Below are 12,162 nucleotides of genomic sequence, written 5' to 3' on the forward strand. Positions count from 1 at the left end.
GAAACCCACGCAGACACAGAGAGAACACACCACACTCCTCACAGACAGTCACCCGGAGGAAACCCACGCAGACACAGGGAGAACACACCAAACTCCTCACAGACAGTCACCTGGAGGAAACCCACGCAGACACAGAGAGAACACACCACACTCCTCACAGACAGTCATCCAGAGGAAACCCACGCAGACACAGGGAGAACACACCAAACTCCTCACAGACAGTCATCCGGAGGAAACCCACAAAGACACAGGGAGAACACACCACACTCCTCACAGACAGTCACCCGGAGGAAACCCACGCAGACTCAGGGAGAACACACTAAACTCCTCACAGACAGTCATACGGAGGAAACCCACGCAGACACAGGGAGAACACACCACACTCCTCACAGACAGTCACCTGGAGGAAACCCACACAGACACAGGGAAAACACACCACACTCCTCACAGACAGTCACCCGGAGGAAACCCACGCAGACTCAGGGAGAACACACCAAACTCCTCACAGACAGTCATACGGAGGAAACCCACGCAGACTCAGGGAGAACACACCACACTCCCCACAGACAGTCACCTGGAGGAAACCCACACAGACACAGAGAGAACACACCACACTCCTCACAGACAGTCACCCGGAGGAAATCCACGCAGACACAGGGAGAACACACCACACTCCTCACAGACAGTCACCCAGAGGAAACCCACGCAGACACAGGGAGAACACACCAAACTCCTCACAGTCACCTGGAGGAAACCCACGCAGACACAGAGAGAACACACCACACTCCTCACAGACAGTCACCCAGAGGAAACCCACGCAGACACAGGGAGAACACACCAAACTCCTCACAGTCACCTGGAGGAAACCCACGCAGACACAGAGAGAACACACCACACTCCTCACAGACAGTCACCCAGAGGAAACCCACGCAGACACAGAGAGAACACACCACACTCCTCACAGACAGTCACCTGGAGGAAACCCACGCAGACACAGAGAGAACACACCACACTCCTCACAGACAGTCATCCAGAGGAAACCCACGCAGACACAGGGAGAACACACCAAACTCCTCACAGACAGTCATATGGAGGAAACCCACACAGACACAGGGAGAACACACCACACTCCTCACAGACAGTCACCTGGAGGAAACCCACACAGACACAGGGAAAACACACCACACTCCTCACAGACAGTCACCCGGAGGAAACCCACGCAGACTCAGGGAGAACACACCAAACTCCTCACAGACAGTCATACGGAGGAAACCCACGCAGACTCAGGGAGAACACACCACACTCCTCACAGACAGTCACCTGGAGGAAACCCACACAGACACAGGGAGAACACACCACACTCCTCACAGACAGTCACCCGGAGGAAACCCACACAGACACAGGGAAAACACACCACACTCCTCACAGACAGTCATACGGAGGAAACCCATGCAGACACAGGGAGAACACACCACACTCCTCACAGACAGTCACCTGGAGGAAACCCACACAGACACAGGGAAAACACACCACACTCCTCACAGATAGCGTCATCGTGAATGCAGTATATGAAAACCCATAAAGGAAATAAAAGAGATATTATTTTATTTTTAAAATAGGTTTATGACAATCATTAAAGTCCAGTCTCAAAATTTATCACTTTAAATTATTTTAGTTTAAAGGTTTGCTCTGCTGAAATATGCATCAGTGTCTATTTTAAACCTCTACAAATCAGGGCAACAATTTTTTTAATTTACATACACACACACACACACAAACAAACAAATAAACATGTATTATATTAGGAGACACGATAAAGACAGAATGACATAATTGAACTTACCAAAGCTCTTAAGTTTTGCTTTTATTCTGAATAATTTATTGCCTCATGACATAGTGTAAAGATACTCCTTTTTTTTAGATCCAAACTCATGTCCAGAGCATATAAACTAAGCAAATAAGTGCATTTTACTGCTGCATATTCTCATATGAAAAAGTTTAAACCTTGCAGAGTAGCAGCTTGTTTTACATAAATGATTTAGCCCCTTTCCTTTACAAATTCAGTTTGATAAAGTTGTGCTTCTAATTGAAACGTGACTCAGAAAGTACAAAATTTACATAAGTAAAACATATTAATCTATTTGCTGTAAAGGTTTCCAGGAATGTCTTGTTTTACTGTTACAAGATTTGTCAACTACCTTCCCTTTAAGGGCTACATTTTAAAGAACTACGTTTCCCATAATGCACCTCATCAGGTTTTCTCCTGAGGTAACGTGAGGCTAACGGTCGTCTCTCTCTCTCTCTCTGTGTGTGTGTGTTTTTCCAGTCGAATAAGTAGGTTATCATTAATAACAATGCTACATTTTAGCTGTTATAATGAATATAGTTCATAATATTGAGAACTGACTTCTTATAGAAGCAAATAGGCTATTGCTTTTTTAATTTATTTAAATATAAATTATTATATATTTGTTATTGTCCAGGGCAGGTAAAACTTGCTGAGGGAAACGCTGTTATTTGGAGTGCTATAGCTAGCTAAACTGCTTATTTGGCTTTCGAAAACTGGTGTTTACACAATAAAAAAACGGTTACGAATCTTCTGTCAGACCTTGTACAGTGAAAATTATTCAGGCAGAGATTAATTGCAAAAAGAAGGTTTAGAGTAAATGTAAATGCGTCATTGGGTTTTATTCTTGGAAATAACTTATAAATCTGGGTTTATGCTGAACAGAGATGTGTTTTAAGGTTTAATCCGTGACCTGACTTTACGTTGGGACTTTAAGATACGCATTTAATGAATTTAACTTCTTGTCTAGTATCTAGAAAGTATCAGTCTTTCCCCTAATTCCGGCCACTGCTGTATATGGTGCAATTCCGCTCTCTCTCTTCGCCAATCCCATTGGGTAAAACAATAAAACATAAGATCAAGCCCTAGTAGGGCATTTAAACATCAGTCTTGCAAGAAATCACACATCTAAACAATATTTAAGTATCTCTAACAGTGTTGTAATTCTTTGTGTGTAAAACTGCATGTGGAACACAACACACTTCCATTTCGCGACAGATATTTCCCTCAGTGTAAAAGTTAGCTTACTTTTCTCTGAGGGGAAAATCTACCGCCATTGTAATCCTCACATGTAGAGTACGGATACCAACACAGGACAAACGTAATCTCATTGTGAACCTCTCAAAACCACTGAATGTGGTAGTAACTGTCTCGTTTGACTGTCACAAGCAGTGGAGGTGGCCGAAGTTAGGGGGCGCTAATAATCTTAGCAGCATTGGCACCTACTTAAACAAAAGCGTTTTTATCTAAAAACATTTTCTTTCAAAGTCAAGCAAGTCTTGGACATTAATCTACACACATATTACACCTGAAAAATGTTGATTTGAGTGAGTAAAGTCCTTCTATTCATTTACAGTTAGCTAAGATTTCTAATATTGTATTTACAAGTGGCCGGAAGTTGGGGTAATTACACTAGCTAAACTACTCAGTGGAAATGATCCAGGCCTTATTGGGTTTTCATACTTGGAAATAACTTATTAATCTGGGTTTGTGATGAACAGAGATGTGTTTTAAGGTTTAATCAGTGACCTGACTTTACCTTTGGGACTTTAAGATATGCATTTAAATTGTCTTGTAATTCTTGTTTAGGTTTGAGAGGAGGCTGTGAGGTGGATTGCTGTTAACATCTCCTTCAGTCTTTGGTAAGTTTTTGGATCGCTCATAAAGGTAATGTCTGAAATCACGCATTGTTGTAGTGAGTGAACACAAAATCTGTTTCAGACTTTAGTAACATACTACTTTTCACAAAGTAGCCCTTCATCATCTGGCATACAATTATATTTCAGTCTGAAATATTGACCAAACTTAAACATGTATCTTATACTAATAACATTTAAAGAATTCACCATAATTATGCATCCTTAGTGACAAACGGATGCTTTCAAATTTGAGAACAATCTGTTGTTGCAGAATCAGTTTTATTTCTTAGGGCCTTTTGTACATTTGCTAAATTGAAACTAAGACTGATGAAACGTTATCAAATGTGATTTCCATTATAAAATCCACTTTCATACCTTGAAAAACTCCAAAAAGTTTTCATTTATCTCTAGAAAACCAGTCTGAGTTTATTTCATATCTAGGATACTGATTGCACTCAGTAAATAATCTTGGCTGGGGACGGACGTGGGGCCTGTCAGCATGTCGTATTTTTGGCATCTTCCTTCATCTTTACTCTTGTGTGAACCCCTCTGCTGCCCTACAAGCCTGATGTGCCAAAAAAAGTTGTGACTTGCTTTTGTAAGGCATCCAGCCTTTGTAAAGGAGGTCTAGACAGTTGATTACTTTCTCAACCAGGCTTTGTCTCGTCGCTCTTCAAGTGGACCATTTTTAAACAACAGATGATGGTGTTTGCCAAGTGTCACAGAGCACACTCGAACATAATGTTTGTTTGGGAAGCAAACAGCAGTTAAATCAGAGTTTGAGTGAAGATAAACCCTACACAAGGGGAGCTGAGTCTCTTTTTGAGCAGATCTTTCCTCTTAAACAAACACGCTAGCTTCTGACACGGGTAATGCTGTTTAGAGAGGAGACCCTTTGTTTACTGTGGTCACAAAACAGCACAGGCTCCATTAGTTGATCTTGTACATCATCTCATTTCTATACATAGTATTGATATGAAGCCTTAAGTGAGATATAATGCTTTATCTGGCCTCGACACTGATTTATTTGATTTATTCAACAAAAAGTCTTTATGTAATAAATAATAATAGTAGAATGTGATCTGATGTGTGGTTTAACCTGTGTAACAATTTCCAGAACCGTCCACTAACTAGTTAATCTGTTCAGTGCTTAGTTAAATGAGAGCTCAGTATAAGCTCAGGATTATCTATATTAACTTTTCCCAGCATGCATCACTACGGCAGTTTAAGCTGCATGTGTAGCCGACTCGAAAGCAAATACATTGGAGGATTTCAAATCATGAACAGCATGATATTTAATAAGAATATTTAAATGCATTCAAGGCTTTAATCACAATTATACATTTTAATAGTTAACATTGATCCCTATGTAGTAAAATGTAGTTTGTATATATCTTTTAAATAAACATAGAATCTAAGTCATTTAGCATCTAATTAGCAATTAGCATCTAAGTCATTGTTTGGGAAATAGAAGACACATGGGTTCAATGCCCCTCTTCATAAATATGATTTTAAGTACAGAATTGTGTGTGTGTGTGTAGTGAAGGTGCATGTAGTCATTAACTAAATCGGGTTTCTCTGACAAGAGCCTGTGTGTCTACATCCCTCCCCCTCGCCTCCTTTTACCATTTGCACGATGAAAAGTCACTTAGAATGAAACTTACTTAGCTTCTCTCATGAGGGCTAATGAGACTCTATTCAGTATGTTATTTTCCATATTCCATTTGACGTCTTTAAATATTAATCTGCTGCAGTATTAATGCCGTGGGACTCGTCAGTAGAGCACATTGTGAAAGCAGTAGTCCTGATAAGTGTTAGAAGTAGTGCTGCTTCACTGTTAGAGCAGCTGGTTTCTCATTAGCTGTTCAGAAAGCACTTTCAGAAGTGTCCTAATATACACCACGGCACTGGGCTTTGGACACACACCCACACACACACACACACACACACATCTCAGTATTTTAAAAATGACAGTAATGTGGATAGAATGGTTTTCATTGTCCTCCTTAAGTAACACATCTAACCAACACTTCTGTCTGCTAGCTTATGTAACAAAATTGGTCTTTAATATCTTTCTTCAAGTTTGTTTTGCTGTAGCGTTAATCAACAGATCTTGAAATTAACCAGTGCTACCCTTTGCCATCTCAGCTTGGAAGCACTGTGTGATTTGTGGAGCGCTAGATAGTGGGTGGAATGAGCCAGAGCTAAATTTGGGAGACTAGTGGGTAAAGAAAGGTAAAACAAACTGTATGTATAATGACTGTTTGTTCTGAAAGCTTTGAGCTTGACCTTATATATGCAGACTATTCTGGCAGTGGATCATTTGTAAGAATTAGCACTATGTAATATTTGATTGAGAGATTTAGCCTGGCACTGGTGAATGGAAGAAACGTGAAATAGTACAAAAAAGATTACATGTGATAGCATGTTTAATAATTCAAACATAGCCAGGGCAGGTTTGTTCGTTTTAATGTGGAATGAGTATCGATGCTGTGAGCTAACGCGCTAATGGGTGCAACGTTGGGTGTTGATGGATCTTGCTTTGGATGGATCAGTGAATCCTGTGCTATACTAACATTACTTTTAAGAATAATATATATTAATCGTTTCTGGATCTGCCAAAATGCACTTAGAGTATTTAGCCTGGTTATTTTAAAGCTAACACCAGAGTTAGCATTAATTCTTTCTTCTTTCCTAGTCATATCCTTGAAAATGTGTCATCTGCATTGTGATTGTCCAATTTTACCGTCCTGTTAAAAAAACAAATGGCATTTTCTTTAATTGTTAGTATCTATTTTGTTATCTGTAATTGTGTAATATCTATACCTACTCCTGAAGGAGTCTATGAAATATTCTCATTGGTTTCCTTATATGAATATTCAAATCCAGGCATAATTGTGTAACCATGCACAACCTTTGTACTTTTTCTTATTTGTATACGTAATATAATACACTAATGTTACCGATAAGCCTCAGTTCCTCAAATCCAGTATTTAGATGTGGTTGTGGGCATGTGTGGGTCCACATGCCTTGCCCCTGCATGGGGTATTTAGTGGCTGGGCTTTGGCGAGTGGGGTCCGTCTCTCTGTACATTGGGGTCAGGGGGCTGACGGAGACAGAGTCAGCTGGAGAGGCATATGGACGTCTTGGCTGCGTTCGCAGGCAGACTGTGGACAGCTTCGGGTCCAAATGCGGCCGCAACTGTGCTATAGGCAGAAGGCATGGGGGAACCCCTGCACTGACCACACTCTGAGGGTCCGGGACTGCGCCCCTAACAGATGCCCGTATGGTCCACCCGAGAAAACGCTTCAGCCCTAGCAACCATTATGTAAAATGCAAATATCATCCGGGGAAGGTTTGTGTTACGTAACATTATAATTCTTAGTGTGTGTGTGTGTGTGTGTGTTGGAAGTCTGAAAGCACTATAAGGAATGTCAAATTTTTAAAAATTAATGTAAACGGAAGCATGTGATGATGCATAATTAAAAATAAGCAGTGGCATCCTGGGTAAAATGATTATATAAACTTAAAGAATCACTGTTCGCGCAAAGTAAAGCATCCTTGCTGTATGCGCAGGCCCTAAATAAAAGCTGGAGAGCCAGGCTGATTAGTTGCGTGGAGTGCTGGTGATTCTGGAGCCTTTAGCTGGGCCCAGTGCTGATGGCAGATAATGAAAAGAAGGAAAAAAAAGCTTGTGGCACTCGAAGCATGAATGTTTCATAAGCTCCACGGCACTATGCTGCTGAAAGCCTGCCTCTCAGCCTCCGCTGCTGCTATAATTGACCTTAAAGTTTAATAATAACTCACTCATGAGGTGTGTATTTGTGAATATGAGAGAGAGGAGTGTGTGTTTTCTCTTCAGTTATTAGAATCAGAATTAACATATTGACCATCTAAAAGGAGCGTGTCTTGGAGACATAGGTGCTTATGTAAATTGATGTTATAGAGCTGCCTTGTTTAAATACAGCTATTAAAGTGATACCTTTAGAACATTCATGGGAGTAACTGGACTCTCCCTGCACTCCCTGTTCAATAACAACAATAACAATAAAAAATTATTTAAAAATAACAATAAAAGTAAAATAACGGATTTGGGCATTAAAAATGCACAAAGTGTCACTGATGCATGTGTGTTCTATATGTAAAATAAATAGACAGGGTGTTTACAGCGGTGTGACTCAGGTTTGAACATGGGGGTGAGAGGAGGTCTGTGTTAGCGAGGAGGCTGTTGTGTGAGCGAGTGAGTGAATGAGATTATGAGTGAGTGAGTGAGTGTATCTAGGTCCTGGGAGGGAGAGCAGCCACATGGCAAGCTGGGTGTGGTGCTGGGCAGGGCACACACACACACACACAGGGCCGTATGGAGGGGGGTTGGGGAGTAGTGGGTAGACTGGAGCCCATGGCATGCTGGGTATTGGCCTGCACACCCAGACACTGGAGTCTGCTTTCTCTTGCTCTCGCTCTCACGCACTCACTCACTCACTAACACACACACACCCCTCCATTTTTCACAAGCACCATACATTCCAAAATTTACATTTACATAAGCTCAGGTTACTTAAAGATTTTTTAATTTATGCAAAAGTCAACTGTGTCTGTGCTGGCAGTGTCTTAGACAACGGTAGTTTTTAACTGTAACCTATTTGTGGAAATTGCTGGGAAAGAACACGCTCAAATGACAGATATGTAAAGGTGCTCCTCCCTTTTAAGAGCATTAAACATTAACATCACAACAAGATTAATGATGCCCTTTAAGCTACATTCTGTTCCAGCTTATCCAAAAATGGTCACAGACGCTGGGCTCTGAAATATAGAAGTTATTGTTGTCTCAGTTTATGGAAAAGTGATGCGTTGTATGGATTAGGATTTGCTGTAGAAACGAGGAACTGAACTTCACGTGAGTGTCAGGTAGGGGAAGTGTGATGTTTGACCTTTTTTTTGAGTTCATTATGAATATTTAAAGGAGATTTATAAAAGTAGAAGTGAAGGCTGTAGCAACTTCCAGATTTCACCAGTTAAGTCTAGCATGCGTGGGATTGATTGATTTCTTGTATAGATTTTTGTGCCAGTCATCCAAGGGGAGTCTGTCTCTCTCTCTCTCTCTCTCTCTCTCTCTACGATGCCCACTAATACATCAAAATTTAAGCTAAAGCTATTTCTCTGAAATTCACATCACGGGGAACATCAGGAGATCCTTCACCTCCAAAATCACAATCAGCAATTATTTAGATTTTGTGTGATGTAATGTGAGGAAATGACATGTCCGAGCGCTCCTATAATAAACACTTGTAGCAGAATTTTGCAAGACTCCTTTAGCATAATAGCTAGTCAGATGTAGCGCTTGATGACTCATGTTATTTTAAGCTTATTTCACACTGTTTTAAAAACGAATCCTATCATGTGAAGTACTAGTTGTAAGAAATGGTTATGTGCTGGTGTATTTCATATGTATTACTAATGCCCTGGTCTGTGCCAACTCTGTGAACTTTGAATGAAAGGAAATGTGTGTTTGAGCGGGACCACTACAAGCGTAAGTCATTTTCTGTGTGTTAACTCCAGACCGAAGTTTCTTTTTCTGTTCAGTGAAGCACTCATGAAAGTACAAGGCATAGATGGAGGCCTCTAAGCTGTGTGGATGTAGCTGTGTATTTTCAGTATCTCGTTACAGGGAGGGGGAAAAAAGGGAAAGTTGAAAGACAACTGTGACGATCTGTCTTTGTGTTGTGGTGTATTGGAGTTTAGACAGGCTTAAACTTACCATCCGTCCACACACTGCATGAGCAGGTCCCCATGCTTTTCTCCCAAAGCCCTCCTCCGCCTCCCTCTTAAGTTTTAACGAGCCTCCACCTCCATTGCCAGCGATACCGAACCTCACCGCCCGGCTCAGGCCACGTTTTAAAGTAGGACAAAAACATTTTTTGTCATGAAAATTGCATTAGGCCGGGCAACAAACATGGGGGAGGGAAAAAAGAGGGAGCCATGTGAAATATTGAAAAGGTTGAATAATTCAGAGTGCTCGTTCATGTGTTAAGAACAGGATTTTTGGAGGGCGTGTGGGGGGTGGGGGGGTGTTACCCTATGCTCCCTCTCCCATCTGCGGGGCGACATGCAGACCCCCGTCTGGAGTGGGACGGGATTAGCTCAGGCCTTCTTCGGCCCGCAGATTCACCTCTCCGCTTCACCACTTTTTAAGCCTCAGAACTGTCGGGAACCGGCCAGCTTTGACTGGGTTTGAAAGGGGGAGGGGCAGTAGGACGATATGACATTGTGATTGTGATGCGTTATGTCACTGATGTAGAAACACTTACAATATCAGTGATGTAACACATCACAATAAAAATGGTCTTTCTAAAGCACTGATCAGTGGTTTGGTTTATAAATATTAATGATATTTTTATTGTATTTATTATGAAATATTAACAAATTTTAGATGTAGAATGTGGTGATGATTTGAAAAGTGTACAATACATATCATCATTATCCAGTTAAAAACTGCATGAATGGAACAATCAATTTTTTACATTGACTACAAATGAAATCTAAGAAGGTTGGTTCCTTCTCTTGTAAAGTAGCTATTTTTATGATGATATGTGATAAAAAAGAGTTCCGTTTTTTTATTTCGTCAGTTTGTTTGTCATTAGTCAACTGAACGATATTTTACGAAAAAAAAACTGTAAAAGAATGCCTTTACTACAAACATTTTTCTTTTAATTCAATTAAATGTAGAACAGAACGAACAAAATATATCCAACAACTTGTAACTAAGATCAACACCAGCACGTTATCCAATCAACTCCTTGTTGCTATGCAGGTTTAATTTGACTGTGTTTTTTTATTTATTTATTATTTTTTTGGCTGTATACAAGCATCTGTTTATATATAAACACATACACAATAGTCATTAATGTTGCTAACGTCAGTATAACTCCGTAGGGTCAAGATATTTTGGTTGAAGTTAAAAAAACAGCACTGAAATGCTTTAAAAACGATCACTTTTACGTTACAAATAAAAGACAATTAAAAAGTCAAATTGCACAGACGTCCAATCAGCTGCTTGTTACTATGTGTTTATGTCGTCACTGTGCTTTTACTGTTGTTGATTATAAGCTCACAGTTATTATTTAAAGTCACTATATATTTAATAACGTTTTTATGACATTTGTCGTAAAATTGTTATTATTATAATTATTAGTATATAGCCCCTGCATTACTGACAACATAGAAAACCGCCACCCCTGGCTCTAATAGAGTTCCTTCCTGCTGTTGAATATTTTATTGATGGTAAAATGTAATGAACATATCTGGATATATCTGCACATGGCTGGTGAGGGTTTTATTACGATGAAAGATCAGAGTTGAATCAAACATATAATAACGGATGCATATAATATTTGATTCACCATGTTATTTTTAGCTAACGATTACTTCTGTAATTCAATGTTTCCAAATGAGCCCCTATCATTTCCCTCATTGTGTTTATTGGCTGCATTTTAGCATTTTGTTTTTGCAGCAGTGTTTTGCAGAGGGCAGCAGTTTTGTGGCCGTCACAAATAATGCAGTGTAACTATCTCTCCTTATAAATGTTTAACAGCAGTGCGCACACGCACACACACACACACTGCATGTACACACAGATGCAATATTAATTTGTGTCCAGTTTTCAGTCCCAGCTCACGTATTCAACTGCAGTTATTATCCAGTATGAAAATAACGGCAAATAACATTCAGAAGTGACCTATCGATTTTTACTTTTTATTTTTTTAACATTTTCTCCTCTTTTCCCATGGGTGTGTTTTTGTGAAAGCCTCTCTCTCTCCTCTCTCTCTCTCTCTCTCTTTACACACACACACACTCGGCCCTTTCTGGAGAGAATGGAGGCAGTGGGGGCTTTTCTCTGCTCCTCTCGCTCGCTCACAAAAAAGTGCATTAGCCGCTGCGAGGGAGACATGCTAACTGCCCGTGTGCTGTCAGGACACATTAGTGTGACACGACTCAATCAGACGTTCAGCTCTGCAGCCCGGCTCAGGGGGATTTACACAACAACACACACACACACATTCACATTCATACTCTCTCTAGCGCTCTCTCTCTCTCTCTCTCTCTCTCTCTCTCTCCCCTTTTTATTTCTCTGTACACTTCCACATTTTATACTCTCTCTCTCTCTCTCTCTCTCTCTCTCTGTTTCACTCTCTCTTTCTCTTCTCTTTCACACAGCCTTCCACTGTTTTTCTGTCATTTCATTTTGGCTTCAGTTTAAAATCGTTTTAATTAAATTGGATTTAAATACTTTGACGAGTGTCTGACGAGTTGTGCATACGAACACTATGTACGAGGCTTTGTCCATGGCATACATCTGAAAATAACATTCACAACGTACTTAGCACTGTCTCACATACGTGATCTGGTCCCAAGTTGCATTGTTATTTGGAGAGTTTTGTTGATGGTAAATATGTGGAA

At 40.4% G+C, this 12,162-nt stretch overlaps 1 long non-coding RNA gene across 1 annotated transcript in view; it reads left to right on the top strand.

The window, feature by feature from the left end:
- The first annotated feature begins 2,267 nt into the window (after nucleotides 1-2,267).
- The window catches only part of LOC136673278 (uncharacterized), a 30,263-nt gene continuing 20,368 nt past the window's right edge, over nucleotides 2,268-12,162 (top strand). Inside the window, exons 1-2 of the long non-coding RNA XR_010795916.1 lie at nucleotides 2,268-2,334; nucleotides 3,656-3,708. This is a non-coding gene — a long non-coding RNA (uncharacterized lncRNA). The remainder of the gene's footprint in view (nucleotides 2,335-3,655; nucleotides 3,709-12,162) is intronic.

The sequence above is a fragment of the Hoplias malabaricus genome, chromosome 17 (assembly GCF_029633855.1).
Source record: "Hoplias malabaricus isolate fHopMal1 chromosome 17, fHopMal1.hap1, whole genome shotgun sequence".
In the NCBI taxonomy this organism is placed as follows: Eukaryota; Metazoa; Chordata; class Actinopteri; order Characiformes; family Erythrinidae; genus Hoplias; species Hoplias malabaricus.